At 41.1% G+C, this 20,503-nt stretch overlaps 1 protein-coding gene and 1 non-coding gene across 4 annotated transcripts in view; both read right to left on the minus strand.

Moving 5' to 3' along the window:
- ZCCHC7 (zinc finger CCHC-type containing 7) overlaps window positions 1–20,503 on the minus strand; it is a 644,222-nt gene that overhangs the window by 145,336 nt on the left and 478,383 nt on the right. The window lies entirely within an intron of this gene.
- Window positions 432–542, minus strand: LOC128650625 (U5 spliceosomal RNA). The gene has a single exon (XR_008400901.1). It is a non-coding gene; the product is annotated as a U5 spliceosomal RNA (small nuclear RNA).

A 20,503-nucleotide genomic window follows, 5' to 3' on the forward strand; every position in this document is an offset into this window, starting at 1 on the left:
CCGCACCCCCTCCTTTGAGGTTCAGGCTGGAAACCCCCCCTGGATGGAGCACCCACTCCCCACAAAGAAGTATGTCTGCTAATGGGCATCCAGCATATCAGCTGGAATCGAGCCCAACCATTGCGTGCAAAACCGCAGCTAACGACCAGGATACCTTTGCTGCTTCCGATCCTGCATCCCGGTTGTCCACCTGGAATGAGGATGGCCTAAGACAACCATTGTGGGCTTCTGCCCAATGAACCATCCAAGTCACCTCCTCCATGGCTTAATGAACACTGAGTTCCTCCCTGATGGTTGACGCAACCATTGACCTACTGGAAACAAGATAAAGACTACTCAAGTCAAACCTCCAACCCTGAGTCCTTTAAAGGTCAGGGAGGCAATCTGCTCGTAAGGGCTGAGTGGAGATCTAATCCTGGGGCTCTGTTTTAGCTCTACCATGTAGAGCCTCAAAAATGATTTAACAACTCATAGTTGTTCCTTTCCACAGAAATCTTTAGAAAAATGCGAGATTTATATGATCTAAAGAGAAACCAGAGAATGTTTACTACACTGTGTGCTTATGTTGAGCCACAATCGGTTCTGAAACAAGTCCCAGACTGCGACCCAGCCCAGTAGGCTGACATCCGTCTGATGCACTTGCCCTAGGAGAATACTCCCCACTTTGGGAGAGAGATAATCTCGATCTATCCTTTGTGACAGATTGCAAGTCCTCCATTTTATGGAGAATAACAAGGGAATGATGTCCATGGATCATAAGACCAATTCCCTTCATACTCTAGTTTAAATAGACTTCCCTGTAGTCAGAGCATTTACCAACTGATCTACCTCACCGGCCTAACTAGAGCCGCTGGAAAGATAAAGGAAACACAACTGCAGCTAAATCCAAAACTTCCAAACTTTTGGTTGCAAAGTGGAAGCTATCTACTGGACCACAAGAACTCCTTGTTGACAGGGCAGAAGAATTAAAACCAGAGTGTTAACTACACTCCCAAATCCTCTTGTAGAGAGAGGAAGAAATAAGTCCTTGATTATCTAATCTCAGATAGAAAGTTCTCCAAATAGAGAATCTATCAAGGTCCTCAATAAATTATCGTAGACAGGACAAGATAACCCATCTCCAGATTTAATTCCCAATCATGGGAAAGCATATTGGGCCAGATCTCCGGAAAGGAGAAATTGCTTAAATAAAGGATGACACATGAATCAAATAAGTTCAGAAGGCACTGCAATATTCCAAGACAACAAGGTCTTTCAAGGATGACGAAACTCAGACACTTGACAGAGTTTCAAGAGAGCAATAAAGCCCATCCTTCAGGTCTATGTATGTTATGAACAGACCCTCTTGAACTAAAGGAGAAAAGTTAGAAGGGCAAAACTGGGACTGGGATTATCACTCCTAGATTGCAGATACTTCAAAAGGAGAAATATGTCTCTGGGAGGAATACTAAAGTTGGTTGGATCGCATAAAGAGAAAAGAAAAACTTCCCTTAGCAAAAGGAAGAACAACCTCTCTTCAAAAAGTCAGAGGATGCGTCTGCCAGTCCAAGAACAACCTTGAAAGAAAAAAACGCCAAAGGCATGGATCTGGAGGAACATAGGACTTAAATCTGCCACTATAAGGCCTAGGTGGAATCTGCTGACCAAGATCTCAGTCACAGTGCTCACGGCCTATAACAGCAAATCTGGAAGACAATGCATTGCTCCAAATAACCTTCAGCTTTCTATCCCATGAATCCGTAAGGAGCAGCTATCTCCCATAGAGATCAAAGTACTCTGTGCCATGGCAGCACAGTCCAGTAGGATATACGGGAGACAAGTATCCTTAGATATTCCTGTGAAAATATCCTCAGTCCGTTTATAGACACTTCGCCATAAGATGGAAACATTATAGTGTACCTATCCAAGGTTGGCAACGACAGGCTTATTGATGTCATCCAAGTAGCTAATACCTCCTTTAACAGTACACAAGGTAAATAAGCATACATCTGAAGGATACCACTTTAGTATCAGATGAAGGAATTATACCGTCTGCATCTGAGATTCAACCCTCTCTTCTTACCCGACTTAGGGGAAAGAGCAGCCTGAGTAGTAGAAACAGAATCCTTACTGTCTGAAAATTTTAAAGTCCTCTTGCGTTTTCCTTGTAGGTAAGGAAAAAAAAACAGGTAAAACCACAGATACAGCAGAGGATACCTGAGCTGCAGATCAGTAGGCAAATATACTCCCCCAGGAGATTGAGAGGAACCGCAGGGCAGTAAAACTTGGGATGCTAAAGGAGAAGCTGTTCTGAACAGCATCATCCAAGGAGACATTGGGCTCAGAGGTTAAAATATATCAAATGTTTTCCACCGATTTGACCATTGCTTAGAAAAACGACAGCGACACCCCTGTCCTGTTAATATATTATTACTGATAGGAAGGTATGAGTGACAGCTGTATGTTGTAACACAAAACATCCTAATTACATAGGAACAGTATTCTGTTGTATCAAAAAATGCCCATCAAACAGACTTAAGCCCACATAGGCTGAAAGAGCACAACAGACTTAACCCCTTATAGGCTGGAGTTTAATGAAAATATAATTAAAACATAGTGGCAATTTATAGTGGCATCATGAATATAAAATATATAATAGGATAAGGCTTCCTGACTGTGTGATTATTAGAAAACGAAAAACGACAGGAATAAACCACTTATAACTGTACTCTTGCGTTTTCCCTTTTGACAGAAACGGCAGTTGAAATGAAACACTAATTAGTATATGGCACGCAGCAACTCTTGCATAGCATGAGCCTTCCAGAGGAATCTCCTATCAACGCCTCGCTCAATTCTTAAGGAGACAACGGGGCGTTGCCAACGTCCGGCTCAGAAGGAGAGCCGAAAATGGCGATTCCCAGCCACAACTAAGGAAGGAGGCGGAACTTGTCAGAATCAACTACAAGAGAGGAAAGAGATTTAACGCGTGCAGCATAATTATCTCGCGCCTCATCCTGACATAGCCGCCATAGAAGGTAACTGCTCCGGCAGTCCGATAAAGAGAGTGCATCAAAAACACTACACACAGTGAAAAATAATAAACCCTGAAGGAAGCCCAACAAATCGCCGCTCCACAAATAAAGAGCGCACACTTACTACACACAGTGTCAGGATATAAACCCTTCTAGAGATAGCATTCTAGCAATTGAGCGAGTTCTCTGTATAGCAGGATTAAGACCCTTTTAATCTAGTTACATGAGTTTAGGAAAAAAACATGAGTAACACTGCACTCGGTTTGCCCAGAAAATGCCATTAACCCCTAATGAGCCCTATACTATAAACAGGGAATACTCCATAAAGTATTATCCCCCAGTCTCCTGGTCACGGATGCCTGCTTCCTGCCTGAAATGTCCTACCCCAGGATATATATGTGTCCCAAGAATTGCAGTCTAATATCTGAAGTGCAAGTCCCCCATAATTATAGAAGACTGAGCACTTACCTGCATCTAGCCGTCCAGCAGGGGGGCAGCCTACCCAGCGTGAGAGGATGTCGCTCCTCACAGAGGCCTGTAGAAAAAAGAAAGACAGAGTAAGATTATTCAGGCTTTCTATACCAGGGCAGCATAATGTTAGGAAAACGCAGTGAGGCCCACATCACAAGTTCCCAACTGCTTAAAAGCCACCACAGCCCTCCTGAGGCAAAGAGAATGACTGGGGTTTGTGGGAAGTGAAGTGATACATAACAGCTTTGCAGTGGTGCTCTTTGCCTCCTCCTGCTGGCCAGGAGTGATATTCCCAACAGTAATTGAAGATCCCGTGGACTCACTGTGTCATATGAAAGAAATAGATTTGCCATAAAAAAATCTAATGCTTATTTGAAATTCACAGTAAGTGTTATTGCATCGTCTTTTAATTATGTCATTCTACTGCATTGAGTGGTCCTTTAAGGTAATGGTTTTAAATGCTTAATTTTCTGTAGCACCATGATGTTTTTATTTACTATAGGGGCTGCTCATTTTAAGGTTTTAAACAGATGCAAAGAATACAGCAAAATTAGTGATTTTATTTTTTTGCACGTCTAGTATCAATGCTTAGGAAAGGGCTGATAAAGAATATTTTTTACTATATGTGTACATCACATATAACCAAGTATGAGCTTATTTTGTCTCCATTGTAATGGCCAGTTAGGGTCAGGTTTAAATAAGCTTGTGCACTGATCAACAAATCACTGTTCAGAATGTTATAGGGTTAAGATTCTCAATCCTGTAGGATGTGCTCCAGCCTCTTTAACTTACAGGAAAAGAAGGCAAAATTAATTAGGAAAGTACAATGCAAAGATGTTTATTAACATACATGATTAAACATGTTAAGGGATTATCTTCATTTATTCCTACTTCCTATTTTGGTAAATTCAACATTTTATTGTTTGTTGTGCCAATACAAATTTTAAGGCACGTCAACACAGTTGATCATAATGATTACTTGTGTTTGATAGCAAAAAAGCTTATAGAGAAGTGATACCTGTAGAATCTGTGATTAAATGTACTGTTACTTTGTGGACAACTCTAATAATGCTCCAAAAAAGCCATAGTAAGCAAAGTCACTAATAAAGAGTGCTGTGTAAATGATGTAATTAACACACTACAATAAGTTAAAAAAAATGCAGCATAAATACACTTTTTGTAATGAAAAATCAATCAAAGCAGCTGGCTCCCGATATTCAAATAGCAATGCCAGCTGTCCACAAAAATACTGTATGGCTTGTGGATGCATGGGCATGAGTGGTAAGTAGGCATCACACAAGGGCCCATTTCCAAAGCTCTGCCTTAGGCTCTACCTTTGAATCCAACATATATCATTTTCACAACTAAGCAGTTATTTTATCCCCGTTCTTGCAAAATCAATGTCTTTGCATCTCTGGCCGACAGTAACATACACATAGCAATAACTCCCTGTGACTCCCAGTAAAAAACACAGAGCAATATATAACATAATTTATGCTTACCTGATAAATGTATTTCTTTCATGGTGGCAAGACTCCACGATCCATTAAACCCCTCCCAGCTTTTAGGTCCTAAAGGAACTAAAAATGATAAGAAACTTAGATATATCCCTAGACTAGTGTCCTGAAACGTCTAGTTTAAAAACACCATAATAGCAGATCAACCATACATTTCTTAAAAAAAGGCCTGCCAAGGACATATTTCTGACAATAGTATACATAATGACAGAAAGGATTAGCACAATAAGAAATCCCAAAAGTCCAGAAAATCTTATTAGCAGAGTCAACTCAAAACTGCTCAGAAAGACTATAAAACTGATATGGCAGAAACATCAGCAACAAGGCTAGATGATCAAAATAAACAAACAATCTGTTTACAGAAAGGCCATTCTATAAAAGGACTCCAACCTTAAATACAAAAAGGTCCTACAAGAGGTACAATTTACCATGGAAAAAGTAGAACACTTATCCAAAGTGAAATGGCCCCATTCACTTAAGGGATACATATCCCAAAGTACAATAAAAAACGTATGTAAGACAAATAAAAAAGGAAGGATAAAAATAATTAACTGACCTAAACCATTCCCTGGAAACCTTCTAAAAAACAGAAACAGGGACAGGAAATAAAACCTCAGGGGATTAAACCACAGATTAAAAATAGAATCTACGTAAATAGAGAGCACAACCGCCACAGACTTAAAATCTAAACCTTTAAGGTAAATTAAATATATATGTTCTATTAAATATATATGTTCTATTAAAAATAAAAAAAGAGAATAAATTATACATAAAATCAGAAGAAAGGGGAAACTTCAGCTTCTAAAGAAACATCAGAAATAACATAAGTAAAAGGTAAATTCTTAACTGACCTTTTATGTTTACATAAAGGCTGCAAAGCAGCCAGCATATTCAATAAAATCTGAAGATGTATTTTATTTGCTGAATTTCCCTGTAAGGATGAAACAAAAGAAGCAGTAATACCCATAGAAGAAAAAATAGGTTTGAATGTATTAATAATTAAAAACATAAATTATGCTTACCTGATAATTTCCTTTTCTTCTGATTGAAAGAGTCCACAGCTGCATTCATTACTTTTGGGAAATAAGAACCTGGCCACCAGGAGGAGGCAAAGACAACCCAACCACCCGAGCAGAACCGCGCCACGTGTCTGAACAGTCGCAAAACCGAACGAACCCGACAGGACCATGCACCTAGGGTCCCAACCGGCAAGCTGCGTACATTTTCCTTCATAGGAGAAAAAACAGAAAACAGACAGTTTTAACAGAGGACTAACATGTCCAACATGTTCAACAACTTCCGAAGAGGCAAACACACCCCAGCCAAAGGCTTAAATATCCCTCCCACTTCCTCAATTCTCCCAGTCATTTGGTCGAGGGAACAAGGAAACGTAGGAGAAACATCAAGGTATAAAGGTGCCAAAATAAAAAATAAAAGGGGAGCTGTCCAAATCAAAATATCAAAGGGGTGGGGTCGTGTACTCTCCCTGCCAGGAAAAAAAGGAATTTATCTGGTAAGCATAAATTTTGTTTTCTTTCCAATAAGGCAGGGAGAGTCCACAACTTCATTCTTTACTGTTGGGAAAACAATACCCAAGCTCAAGATGACACTGAAGGAGTAACGGGAGGGAACAAGAAAGAGGTGGACCCTAATCTGAGGGCACCACAGCTTGCAAAACCTTTCTCCCAAAAGCTGCTTCAGCCGAGGCAAACACATCAAACTTGTAAAACTTAGAAAAAGTATGTAAGGAGGATCAGGTAGCCTTACAAATCTGATCCATAGAGGCCTCGTTCCTAAAAGCCCAGGAAGAAACTACTGCCCTAGTGGAATGAGCCGTAACCTTCTCAGGAGACTTTCGTCCCTCTGTCTCATAAGCTAGGCGGATGACACTCCTCAACCAAAAAGACAGGGAAGATGTAGTGGCTTTCTGAACCTATGCTTACCCGCATAGATGACAAACAAATATGAAGATTGTCTGAACTCCTTAGACGCCTGAAGGTAAAACTTCGAGGCATGAACTACATCTAGATTGTGAAGCAAGCGCTCCTTCATCAAGGAAGGATTGGGGCACAAGGAAGGAACAAGAATCTCTTGAATAATGTTACAATCTGACACCACCTTAGGAAGGAAACCTAACTTAGTAAGTAAAACCGCATTATCAACGTGAAAAACAAGGTAAGGGGGTCACATTGCAAAGCAGACATCTCAGAGACTCTGAAAGCTGAGGTAATAGCCAATAGAAATAGAACCTTCCAAGATAACAGTTTAATATCAACATTGTGCATGGGCTCAAACGGAGCCTGCTGCAACACAAGAAGAACAAGATTGAGGCTCCAAGGTGGAGCCACCCTTTGAAACACAGGTCTGATCCAAGTCAGGGCCTTAACAAAGGACTGCACATCTGGAAGCTCAGCAACACTGACAGGGCCGATATCTGTCCCTTCAGGGAACTAGCAGATAGACCCTTCTTCAGTCCCTCCTGGAGAAAAGATAAAATTCTGGCAACTTTAATCTTATGCCAAGAAAAACCACACTCCTCACACCAGTGCAGGTAAGTCCGCCACACCTTATGGTAGATGTGTAACGTCACTGGCTTACAAGCCTGAATCAAAGTGTTGATGGCACTCTCAGAGAAACCTCTCTTGGCTAAGATCAATGCCTAGATTTAGAGTTCTGCGTTAGCCGTCAAAAGCAGCGTTAAGGGGTCCTAACGCTGCTTTTGGCCGCCCGCTGGTATTTAGAGTCAGGCAGGAAAGAGTCTAACGCTCACTTTCAAGCCACGACTTTTCCATACCGCAGATCCCCTTACGCCAATTGCGTATCCTATCTTTCAATGGGATCTTCCTAACGACGGTATTTAGAGTCTTGGCTGAAGTGAGCAGTAGACCCTCTACCGACAAGACTCCAGCTCTAAAGTACACTAACACAATAAACTACCTATGTAACCCTAAACCGAGGTCCCCCACATAGCCGCCACTATAAGAAATATTTTTAACCCCTAATCTGCCGACCGCACACCGCCGCCACCTACATTATCCCTATGAACCCCTAATCTGCTGCCCCTAACATCGCCGACACCTACATAAGATTTATTAACCCCGAATCTGCCCCCACCCAACGTCGCCGCCACCTAACTACACTTATTAACCCCTAATCTGCCGACCGGACCTCAACGCTACTCTAATAAATGTATTAACCCCTAAAGCTAAGTCTAACCCTAACACCCCCCCCCTAAGTTAAATATAATTTTAATCTAACGAAATAAATTAACTCTTATTAACTAAAGTATTCCTATTTAAAACTAAATACTTACCTGTAAAATAAACCCTAATATAGCTACAATATAACGAATAATTATATTGTAGCTATTTTAGGATTTATATTTATTTTACAGGCAACTTTGTATTTATTTTAATCGGAATTAAGGTAGGAAAAATATTGTCCAGGTAAGGTGCTACTGCAATACCTCTTGTTCTGGCAACCGCTAGAAGACCCCCAGAACCTTCATAAATATCCTTGGAGTAGAAGCTAAGCCAAACTTAAGTGCTATGAACCAGAAGTGCTGGTCCAGAAAGGCAAACCTCAGGAATTGAAAAACATAATTTATGTAAGAACTTACCTGATAAATTCATTTCTTTCATATTAGCAAGAGTCCATGAGCTAGTGACGTATGGGATATACATTCCTACCAGGAGGGGCAAAGTTTCCCAAACCTCAAAATGCCTATAAATACACCCCTCACCACACCCACAACTCAGTTTAACGAATAGCCAAGAAGTGGGGTGATAAAAAAGTGCGAAAGCATATAAAATAAGGAATTGGAATAATTGTGCTTTATACAAAATCATAACCACCACAAAAAAAGGGCGGGCCTCATGGACTCTTGCTAATATGAAAGAAATGAATTTATCAGGTAAGTTCTTACATAAATTATGTTTTCTTTCATGTAATTAGCAAGAGTCCATGAGCTAGTGACGTATGGGATAATGATTACCCAAGATGTGGATCTTTCCACACAAGAGTCACTAGAGAGGGAGGGATAAAATAAAGACAGCCAATTCCTGCTGAAAATAATCCACACCCAAAATAAAGTTTAACGAAAAACATAAGCAGAAGATTCAAACTGAAACCGCTGCCTGAAGTACTTTTCTACCAAAAACTGCTTCAGAAGAAGAAAATACATCAAAATGGTAGAATTTAGTAAAAGTATGCAAAGAGGACCAAGTTGCTGCTTTGCAAATCTGATCAACCGAAGCTTCATTCCTAAATGCCCAGGAAGTAGAAACTGACCTAGTAGAATGAGCTGTAATTCTCTGAGGCGGAGTTTTACCCGACTCAACATAGGCAAGATGAATTAAAGATTTCAACCAAGATGCCAAAGAAATGGCAGAAGCTTTCTGGCCTTTTCTAGAACCGGAAAAGATAACAAATAGACTAGAAGTCTTTCTGAAAGATTTAGTAGCTTCAACATAATATTTCAAAGCTCTAACAACATCCAAAGAATGCAACGATTTCTCCTTAGAATTCTTAGGATTAGGACATAATGAAGGAACCACAATTTCTCTACTAATGTTGTTAGAATTCACAACTTTAGGTAAAAATTCAAAAGAAGTTCGCAACACCGCCTTATCCTGATGAAAAATCAGAAAAGGAGACTCACAAGAAAGAGCAGATAATTCAGAAACTCTTCTGGCAGAAGAGATGGCCAAAAGGAACAAAACTTTCCAAGAAAGTAATTTAATGTCCAATGAATGCATAGGTTCAAACGGAGGAGCTTGAAGAGCCCCCAGAACCAAATTCAAACTCCAAGGAGGAGAAATTGACTTAATGACAGGTTTTATACGAACCAAAGCTTGTACAAAACAATGAATATCAGGAAGAATAGCAATCTTTCTGTGAAAAAGAACAGAAAGAGCAGAGATTTGTCCTTTCAAGGAACTTGCGGACAAACCTTTATCTAAACCATCCTGAAGAAACTGTAAAATTCTCGGAATTCTAAAAGAATGCCAAGAAAAATGATGAGAAATACACCAAGAAATATAAGTCTTCCAGACTCTATAATATATCTCTCTAGATACAGATTTACGAGCCTGTAACATAGTATTAATCACAGCGTCAGAGAAACCTCTTTGACGAAGAATCAAGCGTTCAATCTCCATACCTTTAAATTTAAGGATTTCAGATCCTGATGGAAAAAAGGACCTTGTGACAGAAGGTCTGGTCTTAACGGAAGAGTCCACGGTTGGCAAGAGGCCATCCGGACAAGATCCGCATACCAAAACCTGTGAGGCCATGCCGGAGCTACCAGCAGAACAAACAAGCATTCCTTCAGAATCTTGGAGATTACTCTTGGAAGAAGAACTAGAGGCGGAAAGATATAGGCAGGATGATACTTCCAAGGAAGTGATAATGCATCCACTGCCTCCGCCTGAGGATCCCGGGATCTGGACAGATACCTGGGAAGTTTCTTGTTTAGATGGGACGCCATCAAATCTATTTCTGGAAGTTCCCACATTTGAACGATCTGAAGAAACACCTCTGGGTGAAGAGACCATTCGCCCGGATGCAACGTTTGGCGACTGAGATAATCCGCTTCCCAATTGTCTACACCTGGGATATGAACCGCAGAGATTAGACAGGAGCTGGATTCCGCCCAAACCAAAATTCGAGATACTTCTTTCATAGCCAGAGGACTGTGAGTTCCTCCTTGATGATTGATGTATGCCACAGTTGTGACATTGTCTGTCTGAAAACAAATGAACGATTCTCTCTTCAGAAGAGGCCAAAACTGAAGAGCTCTGAAAATTGCACGGAGTTCCAAAATATTGATCGGTAATCTCACCTCCTGAGATTCCCAAACTCCTTGTGCCGTCAGAGATCCCCACACAGCTCCCCAACCTGTGAGACTTGCATCTGTTGAAATTACAGTCCAGGTCGGAAGCACAAAAGAAGCCCCCTGAATTAAACGATGGTGATCTGTCCACCACGTTAGAGAGTGTCGAACAATCGGTTTTAAAGATATTAATTGAGATATCTTTGTGTAATCCTTGCACCATTGATTCAGCATACAAAGCTGAAGAGGTCGCATGTGAAAACGAGCAAAGGGGATCGCGTCCGATGCAGCAGTCATAAGACCTAGAATTTCCATGCATAAGGCTACCGAAGGGAATGATTGTGACTGAAGGTTTCGACAAGCTGCCATCAGTTTTAGACGCCTCTTGTCTGTTAAAGACAGAGTCATGGACACTGAATCTATTTGGAAACCCAGAAAGGTTACCCTTGTCTGAGGAATCAATGAACTTTTTGGTAAATTGATCCTCCAACCATGATCTTGAAGAAACAACACAAGTCGATTCGTATGAAATTCTGCTAAATGTAAAGACTGAGCAAGTACCAAGATATCGTCCAAATAAGGAAATACCACAATACCCTGTTCTCTGATTACAGACAGAAGGGCACCGAGAACCTTTGTAAAAATTCTTGGAGCTGTAGCAAGGCCAAACGGCAGAGCCACAAACTGGTAATGCTTGTCCAGAAAAGAGAATCTCAGGAACCGATAATGATCCGGATGAATCGGAATATGCAGATATGCATCCTGTAAATCTATTGTCGACATATAATTCCCTTGCTGAACAAAAGGCAAGATAGTCCTTACAGTTACCATCTTGAACGTTGGTATCCTTACATAACGATTCAATATTTTTAGATCCAGAACTGGTCTGAAGGAATTCTCCTTCTTTGGTACAATGAAGAGATTTGAATAAAACCCCATCCCCTGTTCCTGAACTGGAACTGGCATAATTACTCCAGTCAACTCTAGATCTGAAACACAATTCAGAAATGCTTGAGCTTTTACTGGATTTACTGGGACACGGGAAAGAAAAAATCTCTTTGCAGGAGGTCTCATCTTGAAACCAATTCTGTACCCTTCTGAAACAATGTTCTGAATCCAAAGATTGTGAACAGAATTGATCCAAATTTCTTTGAAAAAACGTAACCTGCCCCCTACCAGCTGAGCTGGAATGAGGGCCGCACCTTCATGTGGACTTAGAAGCAGGCTTTGCCTTTCTGGCTGGCTTGGATTTATTCCAGATTGGAGATGGTTTCCAAACTGAAACTGCTCCTGAGGATGAAGGATCAGGTTTTTGTTCTTTGTTGAAACGAAAGGAACGAAAACGATTATTAGCTCTGTTTTTACCCTTAGATTTTTTATCCTGTGGTAAAAAGGTTCCTTTCCCACCAGTAACAGTTGAAATAATAGAATCCAACTGAGAACCAAATAATTTGTTACCCTGGAAAGAAATGGAAAGTAGAGTTGATTTAGAAGCCATATCAGCATTCCAAGTCTTAAGCCATAAAGCTCTTCTAGCTAAAATAGCTAGAGACATAAACCTGACATCAACTCTGATAATATCAAAGATGGCATCACAGATAAAATTATTAGCATGCTGAAGAAGAATAATAATATCATGAGAATCATGATGTGTTACTTGTTGCGCTAAGGTTTCCAACCAAAAAGTTGAAGCTGCAGCAACATCAGCCAAAGATATAGCAGGTCTAAGAAGATTACCTGAACACAGATAAGCTTTTCTTAGAAAGGATTCAATTTTCCTATCTAAAGGATCCTTAAACGAAGTACCATCTGACGTAGGAATAGTAGTACGTTTAGCAAGGGTAGAAATAGCCCCATCAACTTTAGGGATTTTGTCCCAAAATTCTAATCTGTCAGACGGCACAGGATATAATTGCTTAAAACGTTTAGAAGGAGTAAATGAATTACCCAATTTATCCCATTCTTTGGAAATTACTGCAGAAATAGCATTAGGAACAGGAAAAACTTCTGGAATAACCACAGGAGATTTAAATACCTTATCCAAACGTTTAGAATTAGTATCAAGAGGACCAGAATCCTCTATTTCTAAAGCAATTAGAACTTCTTTAAGTAAAGAACGAATAAATTCCATTTTAAATAAATATGAAGATTTATCAGCATCAACCTCTGAGACAGAATCCTCTGAACCAGAAGAGTCATCAGAATCAGAATGATGATGTTCATTTAAAAATTCATCTGTAGGGAGAGAAGTTTTAAAAGATTTTTTAAGTTTACTAGAAGGAGAAATAACAGACATAGCCTTCTTTATGGATTCAGAAACAAAATCTCTTATGTTATCAGGAACATTCTGCACCTTAGATGTTGAAGGAACTGCAACAGGCAATGGTACTTTACTAAAGGAAATATTATCTGCTTTAACAAGTTTGTCATGACAATCAATACAAACAACAGCTGGAGGAATAGCTACCAAAAGTTTACAGCTTTGGTAGATCCAGCACTAGACAGCGATTTTCCTGTAGTATCTTCTGACTCAGATGCAACGTGAGACATCTTGCAATATGTAAGAGAAAAAAACAACAACATATAAAGCAAAATTGATCAAATTCCTTAAATGACAGTTTCAGGAATGGGAAAAAAATGCCAAAGAACAAGCTTCTAGCAACCAGAAGCAATGAAAAATGAGACTTAAATAATGTGGAGACAAAAGCGACGCCCATATTTTTTAGCGCCAAATAAGACGCCCACATTATTTGGCGCCTAAATGCTTTTTGGCACCTAAAATGACGCCACATCCGGAATGCCAACATTTTTGGCGCAAAATAACGTCAAAAAATGACGCAACTTCCGGCAACACGTATGACGCCGGAAACGGAAAATAATTTTTGCGCCAAAAAAGTCCGCGCCAAGAATGACGCAATAAAATGAAGCATTTTCAGCCCCCGCGAGCCTAACAGCCCACAGGGAAAAAAGTCGAATTTTTGAAGGTAAGAAAAAATGATTAAATCAAATGCATTATCCCAAATATGAAACTGACTGTCTGAAAAATAAGGAAAGTTGAACATTCTGAGTCAAGGCAAATAAATGTTTGAATACATATATTTAGAACTTTATAAACAAAGTGCCCAACCATAGCTTAGAGTGTCACAGAAAATAAGATTTACTTACCCCAGGACACTCATCTACATGTTTGTAGAAAGCCAAACCAGTACTGAAACGAGAATCAGCAGAGGTAATGGTATATATAAGAGTATATCGTCGATCTGAAAAGGGAGGTAAGAGATGAATCTCTACGACCGATAACAGAGAACCTATGAAATAGACCCCGTAGAAGGAGATCACTGCATTCAAATAGGCAATACTCTCCTCACATCCCTCTGACATTCACTGCACGCTGAGAGGAAAACCGGGCTCCAACTTGCTGCGGAGCGCATATCAACGTAGAATCTAGCACAAACTTACTTCACCACCTCCATCGGAGGCAAAGTTTGTAAAACTGAGTTGTGGGTGTGGTGAGGGGTGTATTTATAGGCATTTTGAGGTTTGGGAAACTTTGCCCCTCCTGGTAGGAATGTATATCCCATACGTCACTAGCTCATGGACTCTTGCTAATTACATGAAAGAAATGTTCCTTGTGTATCGGAACGTGAAGGTATGCATCCTTCAGGTCTACGGTGATCATAAACTGTCCATCCTGAACCAGGGGAAGAATTGACTGTATTGTCTCCATTTTGAAAGAGGGGACACTCAGAAACTTGTTTAGGCATTTCAGGTCCAGAATTGGACACAAAGTTCCCTCCTTTTTGGGATGTAGCTACCGGGACAATTACTCCTAAATAGTAATTGTCTTAACAATTACTCCTAAAGAGGCTAGATCCCGAATGCAACCTAAAAAGGAAGTCCTCTCTTCTAGTCTTGTAGACAGTCTGGAGAGTAAGAATCTTGCCCTGGGCGGATGAGATTTGAATCCTATCTGGTATACTTGAGATACGACCTCCAGAACCCAAGGATCCTGAACATCCTGAAACAATGCATCTGAGAAAAATTATAATCTGCCCCCTACTCGGAGGCCGCGCCTTCATGCTGATTTGTTCTCAGCGGGCTTCTTTGTCTGTTTGGACTTGTTCCAGGACTGAGCCGGCTTCCAAGTATTCTTGGGCTGCTCTGGCTTGGATGAAGGTTAAGATCGCTGGGACTTGTCTGAACGAAAGGAATGAAAATTAGATGATTGCCATCCCTTAGGTCTGTTCTTCTTATCCTGTGGTAGGAAGGCACCCTTCCCTCCAGTAACCGTAGAAATAATGGAGTCCAGACCTGGGCCGAATAGTATCTTCCCCTTGAAGAGAAGAGAAAGGAGTCTGGATTTAAAAGTCATATCCGCAGACCAAGACTTCAACCAGAGAGCCTGGCGGGCTAGGACCACAAAACCTGAAGCCTTTGCATTTAGGCGTATAATCTGTATATTTGCATCACAAATTAAGGAGTTAGCAATTCTAAGAGCCTTAATTCTCTCCTGAATATCCTGAAGGGGAGGTTACACCTCAATAGGTTCAGACAGAGAGTCGCACTAGAGCAAAGTTGCTACAGCAAATGTGGCTATAGCTGCCACCGGTTGGAATAAAAATCCTGTGTGTTGGAAAATTTTTCTCAGAAAAGTTTCCAACTTTTTGTCCATAGGCTCTCTAAAAGAACTATCCTCAAGAGGGATAGTAGTACACTTAGGGAGCATCAAAATGGCGCCATCCACCATAGAGATAGACCCCCACAGTTCCAATTAAGAGTCAGGGACTGGAAACAATGCCTTAAAGGTTGACGAGGAGAAAAAGGAAGTTCTGATTCATTCCCATTCGTTACCTATAATGTTCGCCATACAAACTGGTACAGGAAAAGTCTGTGGGACCTTTCTGTCTTCATAAACCCTGTCTAACTTAGGAATCTTAGGTTCCTCAGGTAGCTTGGCCTCTGGAACCTCTAAAGTGGACCTCCTTTAGCAAAAAATACAAATGTTAAATTTTAAATATAAAGGAGGGTTCTTCCGCTGGAGAACATTAAGTAATGGAAGTCTCTGACTCAGAAAGTTCACCCTCTGAAGCTACAGAGGTTAACTCATCCTTGGATAGCTGGGATATACAAGCTAGATCCGAAAGAAATTTAGATGACTAAGTCAGGAGAACTATTTTTTACCTTTCTCTTGCAATTCCCAAAAATAGGTAGGGCACTCAGGGCCGCAGACACCGCCGATTGTAGCTGCGCGGTAAAGTCTGCAGGAAAAAATAAATTTATTCTTACCTGATAAATTAGTTTCTTTTACAATACGATGAGTCCACGGATTTCATCCTTACTTGTGGGATTACGCCTCCTGGTCAGTAGGAGGAGGCAAAGAGCACCACAGCAGAGCTGTATATGCTCCTCCCTTCCCTCCCAATCCAGTCATTCGACCGAAGTTAGGAAGAGAAAGGAAAAGCCAAGGTGCAGAGGTGTCTGAAGTTTAACAAAAAAATAAAGACCTGTCTGATAAAAAAAACAGGGTGGGCTGTAAACTCATTGTATCGTAAAAGAAACAAATTTATCAGGTAAGAATAAATTTCTTTTTCTTTTACAAGATACGATGAGTCCACGGATTTCATCCCTACTTGTGGGATACAATACCAAAGCTATAGTACACGGATGAAACGGGAGGGACAAGACAGGGAACCTAAACGGAAGGCACCACTGCTTGAAGAACCTTGCTCCCAAAAACAGCATCAGCTGAGGCAAAGATATCAAATTTGTAAAATTTAGAAAAAAAGTGAAGAGAAGACCAAGTTGCAGCTTTGCAAATCTGCTCAACAGAAGCATAATTTATGAATACCCATAAGGAAGCAACAGCCCTAGTAGAATGAGCAGTAATTCTTTCAGGAGGCTGCCGTCCAGCAGTCTCATATGCAAAACGGATGATACTCTGCAGCCACAAAGAGAGGTAGCCGTAGCTTTCTGACCCCAACGTTTCCCTGAAAAAAAAGATGATTGGCGAAAGTCCTTAGTAGCTTGTAAGTAGAAAAGCATGGATTACATCCAAATTATGTAGCAGACGTTCCTTCTGAGAAGAAGGATTAGGACACAAAGATGGAAAAACTATTTCTTGTCTGAAACAACATTAGGAAGAAACCCAGGTTTAGTACGTAACACCACCTTATCCGCATGGAAAATAAGATAAGGAGAATTATATTGAGATGCTGAAAGCTCTGATAGTCTTCGAGCAGAAGAAATAGCAACCAAAAATAAAACCTTCCAAGATAATAACGTAATATCTACGGAATGCATAGGTTCAAACGGAACCCCTTGAAGAACTCTAAGAACTAAATTCAAACTCCAAGGAGGAGCAATTGGTCTAAACACAGGTCTGATTCTAGTCAGAGCCTGACAAAAAGATTGAACATCTGGAACAGCTGCCAGACGCTTGTGCCATTAAATAGAAAAAGCAGAAATCTGTCCCTTTAAGGAACTTGCTGACAACCCTTTCTCCAATCCGTCTTGGAGAAAAGACAAAATCCTGGGAATCCTAACCCTACTCCATGAGTAGCCCTTGGATTTGCACCAATAAAGATATTTACACCATATCTTATGGTAAATTTTTCTAGTAACAGGCATCTATGACCGAATCAGAAAATCCTTGCTTAGATAAAATCAAGCATACAATCTCCAAGCAGTTAGCTGCAGAGAAACTAGATTCGGATGATGGAATGGTCCCAGAATGAGAAGATCTTTCTCAATGGAAACCTCCATGGTGGATGAGATGACATGTCCACCAGATCGGCATACCACACCGATGCCCTCTCCTGTTTGACTCAAGCAATCACCCGGGGAAGGAGAGCAAATTGAGGAAACACATAAACTAGGCTGAAAGACCAAGGTACTGCCAAGGCATCTATAAGCTCGGTCTGGGGATCCCTGGACCTGGACCCGTATCTCGGAAGCTTGGCATTCTGACGAGACGCCATAAAATCCAACTCCGGCCTGCCCCATCTGAGAATCAGGTTAGCAAATATCTCCGGATGGAGGTCCCATTCTCCCGGATGAAAAATCTGTCTGCTCAGAAAAACCGCTTCCCAGTTTTCCACACCTGGGATGTGGATCACCGACAGATAACAAGAGTGAGACTCCGCCCACTGAACTATCTCAGCTACTTCTGTTATCGCCAGGGAACTCCTTGTTCCTCCCTGATGATTGATGTAAGCTACAGTCGTAATGTTGTCCGACTGGAATCTGATGAATTTGGCCGAAGCCAACTGAGGCCAAGCCTGAAGCGCATTGAATATTGCTCTCAACTCCAGGATATTGATGGGAAGGAGAGACTCTGCCTGAGTCCCTACACCCTGAGCCCGTAGGGAGTTCCAGACTGCTCCCCGCTGGCTTGTCACTATCACCCATGAGGGTCTGCAGAAGCAAGTCCCATGTGATAGATGATCCAACCACTATAGAAGAGAGTCCCTTGTCTCCTGACCTAGATTTATTTGAGGAGACAAATCTGTATTCCACGCCACTGCCTGAGCATGCTTAATTGCAGAGGCCTGAGACGAACACTAGCAAACGGAATGATGTCCATTGCTGCCACCATCAATCCGATCACCTCCGTGCACTGAGCTACTGACGGATGAGGATTGAACTGAACGAGTCGACATGTACGCAGAATTTATGACTTACTGATCTCCGTCAGAAAATGCACATGGCAATAAAATTGTGGAGAGTTCCAAGGAAGGGTACTCTGTCTGCGGGATTAACAAACTCCCTTCAAGATTTATCTACTACCTGTGAGTTCTCAGGGAGGATAGCACAATATCGGTATGGGACATGGTTAGGCGATAAGATGACGCATGGATCAGAATATTGTCTAGATAAAGCGCCACTGGAATCCCCCGTGGGAAAAACCTCAGGAACCTCAGATATGCATCCTTCAGATCCACTCTCGTACTAACTTAATCCACCTAGATCATGGAACGATAGAGCGAATAGTATCCATCCGGAATGATGGAATATCAAGAAACTTGTTTAGACTCCTGAGGTCTAAAAAATATCTGAGGGTTCCCTCCTTTTTTGTGGGAATTGCAAAACAGATTTGAATAAGACCCTAGTCCCAGACCCTGTAGTGGAACGGGACCAATTACTCTCATGTAATAAAGGTCTCTTACACAAGGTAAGAACGCCTCAATATGATCCAAGAGTGGTTGGGACTCCAGATAGTTTCCCTCTTGTTCTAAAGGAAGAAGAGTCGACCACCTTCCTGCAGGGCACTTTCCTGAAATAACCACTACCGTGAAGAAACCTTGCTCACTGAACGTATACAGTTCCCCTTGTGCTTTCCCTGCAGCAAGGAAGAAACCGATGTCCATTAGGAGAACTCCAAAAAGGGGGGTTGTAGAGGAAGAGCAAGGCACCTGGTAAATGGATGCCAAGTTTTCAGGACAATTGCAGAGAAAAAACCTGCCGAAAATATTAAACATTGTCAGAACACGTCTTGTAGCTTCTGAGAATAGTGGATATGAAAAAAAGGATCTCTCTTAATACATGGGGAACAGAAAAATCCTTGTATGCTCCACATTAGCACAAAGACATAATGTTCAAGTCACATCCTCATTCACTCTTTCTCAAATCAAAAAAGAACTACTGTGATTGTAAAGATAAATAAAAATATATGATACTGTATCTTTAAATGTTAAATGCAATGCTTTATTTAACACATAATAAAAACTCTCAGACTTCAGTTAATCCCAGAAAAGTCTGTCTGCCACCGGAAGCAACACTATATTTTTAGTAGTAGGATCCGGATCAGGAAAAACAATCATAAGTTCTTTGTGCCAGTGAAGCATCTCTGCTGCATACTTTTAGTTAACGCAGCAAAGAAGACATTCCATAGTAGCATTTGTTTGCGAAGCCTCTCTGCTGAACAACCCATCGCAGAAGAGAAGGCCTCCCAAGTGCCGAAAAAATACTTTGCAAATGGTTCCAAAAGCTTCTCTGCTGGACAAGCAGAGAAGACATCTGGACGACTATTTAGAAAATCTGTCTCCCTCCGAGACCAAAAAGGCGCGTAAACAACGGCGCAAATATTAGCACCGCCCATCGTGGGCGTATACCACTAAATCTCCCGGGCGGCTTAAAGTATAACAAAATGAAGCCGTCGGGAGAACTAAAATCCAGCATAGACATAGAAGTATAAATGAACAAAGACTTTTCAGCAAACCATGTATGGGAGGCGCAAGTTCCCATTGCTTTAAAGCCACCAAATGTTTCTCTTTTTACTGAAGAGACTGGTCTGGTCTAGGCTACACCCCAGAACAAAGTAGCATACTGAGGCACCACTTTTAAAAATAATAAACTCTTGATTGATGAATCTATAACTAACACCTCACTTTGCCTCTTCCTATCACAGGCAAAGAGAATGACTAGATTGGGAGGGAAGGGAGGAGCTATATATACTGCTGTGGTGCTCTTTGCCTCCTCCTGCTGACCAGGAGGCTTAATCCCACAAGTAAAGATGAAATCCGTGGACTCATCGTATCTTGTAAAAGAAAAGGCCCCCTCCAGATGGAGAATTAGTTGTGCCGAGGGGGACTGCATGTGAAGTGGTTAGAGTAGAAAGGGTAGTAATCTCTCAGGACATTGAATCCTGAGAGGTTGATGACTCAGCGGGAATA

The sequence above is a fragment of the Bombina bombina genome, chromosome 2, assembly GCF_027579735.1.
Source record: "Bombina bombina isolate aBomBom1 chromosome 2, aBomBom1.pri, whole genome shotgun sequence".
Taxonomy (NCBI): domain Eukaryota; kingdom Metazoa; phylum Chordata; class Amphibia; order Anura; family Bombinatoridae; genus Bombina; species Bombina bombina.